The sequence below is a fragment of the Neoarius graeffei genome, chromosome 16, assembly GCF_027579695.1.
Source record: "Neoarius graeffei isolate fNeoGra1 chromosome 16, fNeoGra1.pri, whole genome shotgun sequence".
NCBI lineage: Eukaryota > Metazoa > Chordata > Actinopteri > Siluriformes > Ariidae > Neoarius > Neoarius graeffei.
This window is the reverse complement of record NC_083584.1, coordinates 48389826-48404783: the sequence shown is the minus strand read 5'-3', so window position 1 is coordinate 48404783 and position 14958 is coordinate 48389826.

The following is a 14958-nucleotide window of genomic DNA, read 5'->3' as shown; positions in this document are numbered from 1 at the left end:
GGGGAAACCGGAGCACCCGGAGGAAACCCACGCGGACACGGGGAGAACATGCAAACTCCGCACAGAAAGGCCCTCGCCGGCCCCGGGGCTCGAACCCGAACCTTCTTGCTGTGAGGCGACAGCGCTAACCACTACACCACCGTGCCGCCCCCAAAATATCTCATCTCATCTCATCTCATTATCTCTAGCCGCTTTATCCTTCTACAGGGTCGCAGGCAAGCTGGAGCCTATCCCAGCTGACTACGGGCGAAAGGCGGGGTACACCCTGGACAAGTCGCCAGGTCATCACAGGGCTGACACAGACAACCATTCACACTCACATTCACACCTATGGTCAATTTAGAGTCACCAGTTAACCTAACCTGCATGTCTTTGGACTGTGGGGGAAACCGGCGCACCCGGAGGAAACCCACGCGGACACGGGGAGAACATGCAAACTCCACACAGAAAGGCCCTCGCCGGCCCCGGGGCTCGAACCCAGGACCTTCTTGCTGTGAGGCGACAGCGCTAACCACTACACCACCGTGCCGCCCCCCAAAATATAATATCAACAAATACTAATATATTGGAAATCTTGGCAACTTGGTGTATGAGTATTGAAAACAAATATACTTACTATCATGACTATAGCACCCGAAATATGTCCAACATGCTTTCTGTATTTAACCATTTATGAGAGAGAAAGCATTAGGAGCTTCATATTGACTAGGAATCAATCTTTCAATTACGTTCATTATGTCATATATTAAATATAGTTAGTTTTTCTTTTTTTATCAGACATCTAGTTTTTAGGTTTGTTTACCTGACATGTTTCGACGTACGACTGTCATCTTCCTCAGAGTGTCACTGGATGTTATTGGTGACGCATCTTTTATCAGCTGATGTTTCCGAAGGCGTGGTCTTCCTGTCTGGTTTGACAGGTCGGTCACGCCTTCTACTGTCTGTTCGTCCCCTGCAAGATGGCACTCCAGGCACTCTGAGGAAGACGACAGTCGTACGTCGAAACATGTCAGGTAAACAAACCTAAAAACTAGATGTCTGATAAAAAAAGAAAAAACTAACTAGACTAGGAATCAACTTGAAAAAAATTAATTATTCCATAAAAATCGTATCGCAGCCAAGGCCTACCCTGCTCCCATGTTTGCTTATAAGTCCTTTGTCATTTCTCCTTCTCGTACGCTTTATCGGCGGCCTTTTTCTCCTCTTCAGACCGAGGTTGCTTTGTCCCCGTCTCTGGTGGTTTCTGTACACCTTTCAGAAAATTCCACATCGCAGCGTAGCTTTGGCAAATGTAGATGTAAACAACAACAAAAACACGTGTTTAAATGGGTGATAATGTGGCCACATCTATTGAATTTGATAACGTGATTACTGCGATATTCAACAAGATGCCTTATATGCATGCACAGTAGTGAAAAAACCGACAGCCTGACTCGTACATGATATGATTCGGAATTCTTCGGTATTTTCCGTCCTGCCGATAAACACATCGATTAACACAGACACGGCACACGCTTAATATGTTGTGGCTTTAGTTGACGGTGTGTCTGAATCTTTGCTTCATATATATTTTTTATTTTCAACTAGCCAGCCGGGCTAGCTAGTGACAGGAATTACCCGCCAAATGACAAATTAAGTCGCCTCGGGCGACCAGACCACCGCGAATTTCAAGCCATGATGTATGAATCTTCTTCTTCTTTTGGCTGCTCCCCATTAGGGGTTGCCACAGTGGATCTTTCATCTCCATTGCTCCCTGTCTTCCGCATCCTTCTCTACCACACCTGCCACTTTCATGTCCTCTCTCACCACATCCATGTATCTCCTCTTTGGCCTTCGTTGTTTTCGTGTGCCTGGCAGCTCCATCCTCAACATTCTCCTTCCAACATGCTCTGCATCTCTTCTCAGGATGTGCCCATACCATCTCAGTCTCATCTCTCTTCGCTTAATTCTCAAGCTCTTCACGTGTGCTGTCCCTCTGATGTGCTCGTTCATTATCCTGTCCAACCTCCCATCGCAAACCTTAACATCCTCAACTCCACCACCTCCTGTCTCTTCGTTAAGGGTACGGTCTCCAATCCATACATCACAGCTGGTCTCACTACTGTCTTATACATCTTACCTTTCACTTTTGCTGGGACTTTCCTTGAACCGAAATCCTTCTCCCCTGCCTGCACACTCTTTCTCACCTCACTATTGCAGCCCCCATTTTCCTGCACAGTTGACCCCAGGTACTTGAATTCACCAACTTTCTTTACGTCTACTCCTTGCATCTTCACTACACTCTCATCCCCATTCTCATTGATGCACATGTATTCTGTTTTGCTACTGCTCACCTTCATTCCTCTTTGTTCCAATGCATACCTCCATCTCTCCAAACCCAACTCAACCTCCTTTCTACTTTCACCACATATCACAATATCATCCACAAACATCATGTTCCATGGTGACTCTTGCCTCACTTCGTCTGTCAAGCTATCCATCACTACAAGGACGTGTTATCCTAATGGGCCTCATGGGCAGCTGCCCAGGGCCTCGGCCACTAGGGGGCCTCGGAGGTAGCGAGATCGGAAAATATGAAACAATATTTTCAGAAGTTTTGATCATATTGATAACATTTTTGATGCATTTCGCCACCCGTAAGGAAGCCCACCTTGTCCCGTCGCATAAATCACCCGTCATTGTCAATATGATCACTGTCCACCATGTCTTCACACGCTACGCCAGCTTGAGTTCAATGATTTAATTAATGACTTCGCTTTCCAGAAAAGTAGGAAAGTGCCCTTGTAAGTTGACCCATGGCTGTCAAACTGAGTGCGCAAAGCTGTGTGCCACTGCTGTTTGGGACATTACGTGTGTGAAAGGATGAAATGTTTCACATAGCCTAACATTTTGAGATTTATTTCTGAGAAGCAAGATATTTTTCTTTCTTTGTTATCGCTCTTTGTTTTCACAAGTTAAAAGTCACCTGGATTCCAAAATGAAAATGAACGGTTATATACCAAATGAATGTTCTTGTTCTGAATACTAAAGAAACTGTTGTAGGCCTAGGTTATGTTCTTGACATGTTGTTCATTGACTCACTCATTCAAAGGCTTCTTGAGGCTAAACTTTAGTTAACCAGACTTGCTAACCGTGATGTCTGATGGATTTTTTCACCATGCAATTGCCTATTTCACCATTGCTTTTTCTCGATTAAATAGGTGTTGATGGAATTAAAGTTTTATCGTTCAACAGTATTTCTAATTGTGCCACTGTCATTATTTAAGTTTCTGTGTCTAGTTAGACAGGCATGTCTGAGGGGGTGAATTTGCTGAGTGCAGTTGACAACAGGCGGGGGTGGGGCCTCGGGGGGGTGTCTGCCCAGGGCCTCGGCAAGGGTTAACGCGGCCCTGCATCACTATGGCAAACAAGAAAGGACTCAAAGCAGATCCTTGATGGAGTCCCACCTTCACCTTGAACCATTCAGTTGTTCCAACTGCACACCTCATTGCTGTTTCACTGTGTGTATGAATGAATAACTTTATTTAAACATAAGTCAATCAGCAGAGCTGGTGTGGTCGTGCATGTGCAGATACGAATAATTACAAATACAAAAGACTAAAAATATATACAATCTTAAAATTTGTTGAACATCTGTTCACATTAGTATGCATATTCCGCACTACCTCATCTTAACAGCTGCTAGTTTGTTTATACTGCTTATTTCATGTTTACCTGCTATACCTCAAGTGCCCTTGACTGTTTTGTTTATTTGAACCTGTGTGTGTGTGTATGTATATATGAGTGTTTAGTCTTTGTGTAGTTCTTATCTAGTGTTTATACTGTTTATATTGTTTGTCTGAGTGTTTAGTCTATGTCTAGTTCCTATCTAGAGTGTTTATACATATATTTTTTTCAATTATTCTATTTTTATTTATTGCATTGCCTGTTTGCACCGTGGGTCAGAGAGGACTGAAATTTCATCTGTGCTGTATGTCAAGCATGTATAGCATATTTGACAATAAAGTTGACTTGACATATGTAGCGGCACGAGGCGTAAAGTATGGATTAGGACAGTGTAAAGAATTTAATTTGTTGCCAGACTACGCCGGGCGGCACGGTGGTGTAGTGGTTAGCGCTGTCGCCTCACAGCAAGAAGGTCCTGGGTTCGAGCCCCGGGGCCGGCGAGGGCCTTTCTGTGTGGAGTTTGCATGTTCTCCGCGTGGGTTTCCTCCGGGTGCTCCGGTTTCCCCCACAGTCCAAAGGCATGCAGGTTAGGTTAACTGGTGACTCTAAATTGACCGTAGGTGTGAATGTGAGTGTGAATGGTTGTCTGTGTCTATGTGTCAGCCCTGTGATGACCTGGCGACTTGTCCAGGGTGTACCCCGCCTTTCGCCCGTAGTCAGCTGGGATAGGCTCCAGCTTGCCTGCGACCCTGTAGAAGGATAAAGCGGCTAGAGATAATGAGATGAGATGAGACTACGCCACCCTGGGAATTTCACCCAGGGAAATATTTTGGATATGATAATCCCCAAAAGAAACACAAAAAGGGCACTTAGGTTCGTTAGCAAGTAAGACAGAGACGGCAGTTCAAGAATACAAAAATACAAATTTTATTATTAACAAGTTAATTTTTGTTTAAAAAAAATATATCACTTGCTCTGGGACAATCAAGAGAAAACCAATCAGGGCTGAGACTCACGGTGCCAGATGGTGCAAATAAAAAGGGGAATCCCAGGAACACCACACATGAAACAACTAAATAGGAAGCAAAAACTACCCGACGTGCAAAACACAACACAAGGGGAACACCATCACCAGGACACCAATCCACCACTGTAGACTCAGCACCTGAATTGGGGGGGGGCAGAGAGCAATGGGTTAGAAATAAAAACAAAACTATTTAATAACAAAGAAAATAAAGAATGTACCAATAAACAAACAAACACAAATAACAAAGGAACAGAATAACTAAATCACCATGCTGTTCTCTCACACACATGTACACACACACACAGATAAGATGTGGCTTGACTTAATTAAAAGACAGTGTTACTGAGCCACAGCTTCGCCTGAGGAGCACCGGCACGCCACGGAAGCAACTGGCCTGCTGAATAGTCAGCGTCAAGCAAGGCAACCAAAAGCCAAGTCGGCCGTGGCAAAGCCATGCATGCCCGACGCAAGACAAAGCGAAGCAGCGCAACGCGGTGCAAAGTAACGCGAAGCAAAATAACACTGAGCAAAACAGCTTAAGTCAAAACAGCAGTGGTTTCTTCCAGGGTTGCCGGCTTTACGCCGCTGCTAGACTACCTTTACCCGGTCAGGCAGTCCAGAACAACACAGTGTGAAGCGGAGGGAGCGACGCTATACGAAAGCTACCAGCAGCGAACAGTGAGAGGCATAAGGAGCGGTGAGCAGCATGCAGCCAGCAGCAACACCCAAGTGAGCTTCTGTCGCCACACGAAAGCAGAAGTAGAAGACGCTGGGACGTGACGTAACCCAGCCTCTGGCAAGCGAGAGGCAGACAGGTGCTCTCTGCTCACCTTTATGTAGCATTCTCATGCAGCGATTGGCTGGGATCAGAACCCAGCTGAACGTCACTAGGACAAATCACTGCATACTGCCACACATAACTATTGTCTTTGTGTTTAGTTACTGTATTAGTCAGTGGACACTTGACCATCACACCCACAGATCACAGGAAAATAATCAGATTGGTTGTCGCCAGAGGTGGACAAAGTACCCAACTTCATTACTTAAGTCAAAGTACAGATCCCACTGGTCAAATGTTACTCCGATACAAGTGAAAGTTGTACAGTCAAATTTTTACTTGAGTTAAAGTACCAAAGTACTTGCTTTTAAAAAAACAAGTATTAAAAGTACATTTTCTGTCAACACATTGTTGTATTATTGCCACAACACTTATAAAACCTAATGCCGTTACCAAAGACAGAAATGTGAATTCACAAAATGAACACATGCTGTGCATCATGGTGGTTTAACGTTCAGCTAGCTAGTCAGTGAAACTCCACCTGACATGCTAGCAAACTCTTTTCAAACTCAAAATCATATTGAGTAGCTAATGCTACTAGAAAAGAAAGATTTCTACATTCTGTTTATTTGGCAAGATTATGCTAAAACATGGGCGGCACGGTGGTGTAGTGGTTAGCGCTGTCGCCTCACAGCAAGAAGGTCCTGGGTTCGAGCCCCGGGGCTGGCGAGGGCCTTTCTGTGTGGAGTTTGCATGTTCTCCCCATGTCCGCGTGGGTTTCCTCCGGGTGCTCCGGTTTCCCCCACAGTCCAAAGACATGCAGGTTAGGTTAACTGGTGACTCTAAATTGACCGTAGGTGTGAATGTGAGTGTGAATGGTTGTCTGTGTCTATGTGTCAGCCCTGTGATGACCTGGCGACTTGTCCAGGGTGTACCCCGCCTTTCGCCCGTAGTCAGCTGGCATAGGCTCCAGCTTGCCTGCGACCCTGTAGAAGGATAAAGCGGCTACAGATAATGAGATGAGATGAGATGCTAAAACATTTCTGAAAGCACTTCAGATAAGTTAACGTTATTCATGTTAGCGTAACTCCGTTTTTACATGCTAACTAACAGTGTCCAAGTTAACTAGTTGTGTGGTAACATTAGCTGTGGACAAGGCTACGGCAACTTGGTGGGCAAATCCATTGAAAGTCATTTGACTAACCAGCCTGCATAGCTATTGCAACGTTATCGCTAGCTCTAAAAGCACAGACAACTTCACTGCAAGCTTTCTCTTGGAATAAAACGTTTATATTCCTCAATACGCTTTTGCACATTGGATGGTGAGTTTTTGTAGGCTGTGATGTGGTTCGTTTTTGGCAAACAAAGCAAACATTTAAAACGAAATGAATCTTTAATCCTTTCAGAAAACTGAAACATGGGTTCATGGGCCATGGGAGTGTGCATTCCCTAGAATAACTGCCTGCTTCCATTCTGCCATCAACTGATCGTGTTAAATAATGCTGCTGAGAAGTCACTGAACTTGATTTTATCCAGTCTATGGATGTGACGTGACTATAGTGATTACTGATCGGCTGTCTCAGTGTCACCTGCAAAAAAAACCAATCATGTTTTAGAAAAGAAAAGAAAAGAAAAGAAAAAAAACCCTCATCCACTTTCAAAGCTGCTTCATAGTAACGAGTAACGAGGACCTTGATAGAAATGTAGTGGAGTGAAAAGTATGATATTTGTCTTTCAAATGGTAGTGAAGTTAAAGTCATAAGTTTCCAAAAAAAATAAGACTCAGGTAAAGTACAGATACTCAAAAAGTGTACTTAAGTACAGTACTCAAATAAATGTACTTCGTTACTGTCCACCTCTGGTTGTCGCCACAGGCTAGTCTTTAGATATAACGTGACTTTCTGTGGATTTGAACTGCACCATCTGCTGAACACAGCCAATCACAGACACAGGAGTAGTTATGTGTCGTTTGTGAAAGATTCAACTCTTCGAACCGACTTGTTTGAAGAGTCGCTGTTAGCATGGCTGCCCACTGCTCTGGGTATGTGTGTGTGCTCATTGCTCACATGTGTATGTGTGCTCACAAGTGTATATTCACTGCTTCAGATAGGGCTGTGCGATGTCCCCTTAATTGGCATCGACGATGTTTACAGTGCAAACATCGTGATGGACGATGATATCGTGGGCGGGGGGGATTTTAATACCACGTTATTAAATATATTATTATTATTATTATTATTATTATTATTATTATTATTATTATTATTAAAAGTATTAGATACTCATCCGAGGCTTTGGCACGTAAAGGAAAAAAAAGCGCTAGGTGATGTGGAATATTTGGCCTTGACAACGGATATGTGGTCCAGCTGCAACATGATGCCCTATATGTCAGCTACCGTACATTATGTGGACCGAGAGTGGGCAATGCAGTCCAAATGCCTGCAGACGAGTTTCATGCCAGAGACACTTTCAGCGGACAATTTAGAAGACGCATTGCGCGAGACACTTGCCGAATGGAAAATAGAGGAGAAAAAGATCGCCTGTATAACAACGGGGCGAATATTGTCACAGCCATCAGGCAATTGAAATGGCCGTGGTTAAGTTGTTTTGGGCACAATTTGAACCTGGCCATAACCAACTCGCTTGCGCAACAGAGGGCCAGTACAGACCGAGCGTTTGGAGTTTGCCGAGCAGTCAACACTGCGTTTGCGCACAGCTGGCTTCGGAGAAATGAGCTGCGCAAAGCGCAGGTGGAAATGAACCTCCCCGAGCACTCACTGATCATGATAAGATATTAATCTGCTCTAACAATGAAAGACTAGTATTCAAACTATGAGAAGAAACTACACTTAAGCTATTACTCATTGTTTATTTACATCATATCAATTGAAGATGTGTTTCGGCCTTTAGTGCGCACTTGAACGCGCTAATTTTTCCAATTTATTAGTGTTTGAATTATTGCGCCAGCTTTTAAAATCATGATTTAATATTGTTTTTTTTTAACTGTCTTTACATTTATCAGAATCACCTTCATTCTTCCATTTGGTTTGACATTATGGCTTAGAGTGGACCATTTTGAGTCTGAAAGTAGGCCTATTTACCAGATTAAAGTTATTTGACTTCTGCCGAAGTCTGCGCTTCACTGCCGTTTGATAAGGTGAAATATTTCCCGACTGAAGTCGTTAATAGTGGCTATTTGTTTGAACAACATGACAAATTTTACATTAAAAGTATAGTGTAGGCTAAAAAATGAAGTCGAAATTTATTATTAGTAGCATACTGTATTTGTGTAACCACGTTATGTTCACTAGCACGTCCCTGCACCATAGCCTACGTGAACAAGCGGGAATAGGATATTACTTTATAATGATTTATATAATTATGTATTTATATATGTTATATAATATATTTATATATTAAACAAAACTAACTAACTTTTTAGGTTAAATAGGCCCAGATGATACCGTATATGCATGATTATGACAGGAGGGGGCGTGGTATCACGATGGTGGCTCTCCATCGTGATGGATGACCACCATCGTCGATGGACGATGGCATCGTCTATCGGCACAGCCCTAGCTTCAGATGGGTTAAATGCAGAGAGGAATTTCACAAGCGTGTGATGAATAAAGTTGTTCTTCTTCTAATCACATTGGTTGGAGATGCCAAGAAGGATCTCAACCAATCTGATTAGAAGAGCTTGGGCGGTACGGTGGTGTAAGTGGTTAGCACAGTCGCCTCACAGTAAGAAGGTTCTGAGTTTGAGCCCAGTGGCTGGCGAGGGCCTTTCTGTGTGGAGTTTGCATGTTCTCCCCGTGTCTGCGTGGGTTTCCTCCGGGTGCTCTGGTTTCCCCCACATGTTCAAAGACATGCTTATACAGTAGATTAATATGGGATGGCCTTGGGCTGAGGTGCCCTTGAGTGAGCCAACTGCTCCCCAGGTGCTATTAGCATGGCTGCCCACTGCTCTGGGTGTATGTGTGTGTGCTCATTGCTCATGTGTGTGTTCACTGCTTCAGATGGGTTAAATGCAGAGAGGAATTTCACAAGTGTGTGATGAATAAAGTTGTTCTTCTTCTAATCAGATTGGTTGGAGATGAGAACATAGTCACTCATACACTGCCCTGTCAAAAAAAAAAAAACAAGTCACACAGGTGGCACAGTGGTGTAGTGGTTAGCGCTGTCGCCCCACAGCAAGAAGGTCCGGGTTTGAGCCCCGTGGCTGGTGAGGGCCTTTCTGTGTGGAGTTCTCCCTGTGTCTGCGTGGGTTTCCTCCGGGTGCTCCGGTTTCCCTCACAGTCCAAAGACATGCAGGTTAGGTTAACTGGTGACTCTAAATTGACCGTAGGTGTGAGTGTGAATGGTTGTCTGTGTCTATGTGTCAGCCCTGTGATGACCTGGCGACTTGTCCAGGGTGTACCCCGCCTTTTGCCTGTAGTCAGCTGGGATAGGCTCCAGCTTGCCTCCGACCCTGTAGAACAGGATAAAGCGGCTACAGATAATGAGAGATCTTGTGGTGAGGATGGGAGAGCCAAATTACTGCATAGTCTTCTTCAACACATCCCAAAGATTCTCAATGGGGTTAAGGTCGGGACTCTGTAGGGGTTAATTCATGTGTGAAAATGATTCCTCCTGCTTCCTGAACCACCTTTTCAGAATCTGAGCCCTAATTTTATTCCCATGCCATCAGGGAAGAAAAAAATCCATTGATGTGATAACCTGGTCATTCAGTACATTCAGATCATCAGCTGACTTTATTTTATTACCCCATAATGTTTCTCAGCCTCGACTTGACCAACTGAAACAACCCCAAATCATAACACTGCCTTCAGAGACTTGTACTGTGGCCACTATGCATGATGGATGCATGGCTTCATGAGCTCCACTTCTTACCAGGACACACCCATCACTCAGGAATAGGGTCAATCTGAACTCATCAAACCACATGACACTTTTTCATTGCTCCAGAGTCCAATCTTTATGCTCCCGAGCAAATTGATGCCTTTTCTCCTGATTAGTCTCACTAACAGGTGGTTTTCTTATGGACACGCAGCTGAATTCTCATCACATTGTGAGTGTGGAAATGCTCTTACTGTCACTATTAAACATAGCTGTGAGGTCTACTATTGATTTTTACTTCGCCTGCTACCGAGTAAGCGGGGCAAGGTATTGTTTTCAGTTGGGTTTCTTTGTTTCTTTGTTAACGATATTACGGGAAAACGGCTGGATCAATCTTCATGAAACTTTCAGGATAGATGGAAATTGGTCTCAAATAAAACCTCCAACATTTTGAGAGTCATCCGGTCAAGGTCACCAAAAAGGTCAAAATTGTTTTTGTTGTGTCTACTGCCTCATATAGAGGCGCTAGCCTCTATGTCATTGTGCTGTAAGAACGTAAGAGTGTACCAATCGCGCACTGCGCATATGCATACACGTGTTCTGGTTAAAATAGCTGGTGAGTGTATGCAATTTGGTTCACCATTCAAAATAATTGGACTAGACTAAAGAAATCGCTTTCAGACATGTTTATGCTTATTACAGAGGGAAAGTGCATTCCACTGAGCTCTAGCACTGGGCCATTTCCAGGAAATAAGAATTTCAGTCATGGCGACAGCGTGTATATGTCAGCCTCGGTTCGGAGGTTTCAGTTTTGAAAACTGTAAGAGGTAAGAGTAGAATAATATAAAGTACAGACACTTGGTATATTTTACTTCTGTGATTTTTAAATTGGTCATTTTTGGATTACGCTTCATTTTTGTGGCTACTGCCTCATCGAATAAATATATATGGTATATTTACTGTATGGACAAGGTATCAGAAAACAATTTTATTTATAAGCAGTAGCCACATGTACCAGGCGGCACGGTGGTGTAGTGGTTAGTGCTGTCGCCTCACAGCAAGAAGGTCCGGGTTCGAGCCCCATGGCTGGTGAGGGCCTTTCTGTGTGGAGTTTGCATGTTCTCCCCGTGTCCGCGTGAGTTTCCTCCGGGTGCTCCGGTTTCCCCCACAGTCCAAAGACATGCAGGTTAGGTTAACTGGTGACTCTAAATTGACTGTAGGTGTGAATGTGAATTGTTGTCTGTCTCTATGTGTCAGCCCTGTGATGACCTGGCGACTTGTCCAGGGTGTACCCAGCCTTTCGCCCGTAGTCAGCTGGGATAGGCTCCAGCTTGCCTGCGACCCTATAGAACAGGATAAAGCGGCTAGAGATAATGAGATGGGAATGAGCCACATGTACCCATAGGGTACCTATTTTTTTCGTGATAGCCTCCTTCATATTCATCATAAGTGCTACCGGGCGAGGTTTGTTTTGCCTGGCAACACTTGTTTTTTTATGATTCAACTTCACCAAGCATTTAAATGATTTCTGATCACGGTCAGTCAGGATCTTTTTCCAACCACATTTTTTCCCACAAAGTTGACAGTTTATCACTATCCTTTATAATGCATTGGATAGTTCTTCAGCCAGTTCCAGTAATTTAAGCAATCTCCTTCGGTTTTTTTCCCCTTGATGCAGGCCAATCTGACCTTCTGAAACACAGTAACATCTTTTCTATGAGCACAGGATGCATCTTCTAACATGTTTGTTTAAGAAATGAGAAGCAACTCCCTGCATCAGGTAAGGTTAAAAGAATTTGTGGCAGCTGAAACACATTAATCACTGCCAAGGACGTGTTATCCTAATGGGCCTCATGGGCAGCTGCCCAGGACCTCGGCCACTAGGGGGCCTCGGAGGTAGCGAGATCGGAAAATATGAAACGATATTTTCAGAAGTTTTGATCATATTGATAACATTTTTGATGCATTTCGCCACCCGTAAGGAAGCCCACCTTGTCCCGTCGCATAAATCACCCGTCATTGTCAATATGATCACTGTCCACCATGTCTTCACACGCTACGCCAGCTTGAGTTCAATGATTTAATAAATGACTTCGCTTTCCAGAAAAGTAGGAAAGTGCCCTTGTAAGTTGACCCATGGCTGTCAAACTGAATGCGCAAAGCTGTGTGCCACTGCTGTTTGGGACATTACGTGTGTGAAAGGATGAAATGTTTCACATAGCCTAACATTTTGAGATTTATTTCTGAGAAGCAAGATTTTTTTTTTCTTTGTTATCGCTCTTTGTTTTCACAAGTTAAAAGTCGCCTGGATTCCAAAATGAAAACGAACGATTATATACCAAATGAATGTTCTTGTTCTGAATACTAAAGAAACTGTTGTAGGCCTAGGTTATGTTCTTGACATGTTGTTCATTGACTCACTCATTCAAAGGCTTCTTGAGGCTAAACTTTAGTTAACCAGACTTGTTAACCGTGATGTCTGATGGATTTTTTCACCATGCAATTGCCTATTTCACCATTGCTTTTTCTCGATTAAATAGGTGTTGATGGAATTAAAGTTTTATCATTCAATAGTATTTCTAATTGTGCCACTGTCATTATTTAAGTTTCTGTGTCTAGTTAGACAGGCACGTCTGAGGGGGTGAATTTGCTGAGCGCAGTTGACAACAGGCGGGGGTGGGGCCTCGGGGGGGTGTCTGCCCAGGGCCTTGGCAAGGGTTAACGCGGCCCTGATCACTGCAGTAATTATCCAATCAAAGGCTGTTAGATACTTGCTTATTTAAATTCAAATGGTGACTTTTTTTTTTTTTGGCCAGGCAGTGTATAATCACTCTTTACAACAGTGATGAGCAGAAAAGCATTTTGCACAAAACATTGACCCTTGAAGTGGATGGGTTACAACAGCACATCACATTGGGTTCCATTTCTGATAGCCAGGAACAGGAATCTGGGGCTATCATGGGCACAGATTCACAAAAACTGTACAGTTGAAGATTAGGGGTTAAAAAAATTACCTGGGTCTGCTTGTTCAAAACATGGTTATCTTTTAACCAATGGTTAAATTACTAGTTAACATTATGTTAAATATTACATACCATTAAACTGTTGTTCAAAACTCCATTAAAGTTAACCAAGTGGTTAAAGTTAATACACTCCCCAGCCTTCGTTATCTTTTAACCAAGTGGTTATGTAAACCTCAAAATGGTGTTCATCTTATAGGCGAACGCTGCTGGCATGTTCCCAATTGTTAATGCACGCCGTCCAAAACAATTCAGATGAGGACCAAATTAGTTAGACACAGAACTTCGACATCTGTACCGATTTGGTAGAGAATCTCTCTGTTATATATTTGATTTGCTGCAAGAATTTTGCATTGAATGATGTTCTTGTACATAATCGAATAATATTTACAGCTTTGTCGCACTTTTATTTGAAAAACTTTTGGTATAGGCAAACGTGAAACTTGTTTGTCATGGAAACGTAAACATTCTATAAATAGACATGGGAAAACCAGAATAGATTTGTAAACATACACTGTTTTTTTCTGTCGCTGATGTTTCAATCATGCACTAAGCCAGTGTTTCTCAACCACTGGGCTGTGGCCCATTAGTGGGCCATAAAGCGCCATCTAGTGGGCTGCGAATTTTTTTCAAGTTTGGAGCCAAAGCTGGGCATACACTGTGCGATTTTTTCAATCGTGGTATTCAGCTGCTGCTCACACTGTACGAGTGAATCGCAGGGGTAAACAGCACGCAGCTTACGATTCCTGTTCTCACACTATATGATCCGATGGTCGGATGCGATGCTCAGGATTTCAAACAGGTTTGATTTTCATCCGATCGATCGGGAGGAGGTTGTGAGGTGTTAATCACTTGTCGTTACCCCATGTATACTACACGATCCGAGACGCACGATTGAGCCAAAACTCGGCCCGATCTCCAAAATAGTCGCATGAGTGAAAATCGTGTCAAAAATCGCACAGTGTATGCCCAGATTTAGTCTCATCTCATCTCATTATCTCTAGCCGCTTTATCCTGTTCTACAGTGTCGCAGGCAAGCTGGAGCCTATCCCAGCTGACTACGGGCGAAAGGCGGGGTACACCCTGGACAAGTCGCCAGGTCATCACAGGGCTGACACATAGACACAGACAACCATTCACACACATTCACACCGATGGTCAATTTAGAGTCACCAGTTAACCTAACCTGCATGTCTTTGGACTGTGGGGGAAACCGGAGCACCCAGAGGAAACCCACGCGGACATGGGGAGAACATGCAAACTCCGCACAGAAAGGCCCTCGCCGGCCACGGGGCTCGAACCCGGACCTTCTTGCTGTGAGGCGACAGGAGTAACCACTACACCACCGTGCCACCCCCCAAATACTAAATAATTCTTTAAATAATAAAGTAAATCCGGTAGCTGGTTTGCCAAACACTTTTCACGTGGAGTAAATACATTTGTGGTTAAATTAAGAAGAACAAGTCTTTATTATTGTCACATTCCTCCTTTGCATTTAACCCCCCTGCGCACGGGTGTGCGCGCGCACACACACACACACACACACACACACACACACACACACACACACACACACACACACACACACAGTGTGCTGAATAAATAAATATGTTGGTGGGTAAATTATA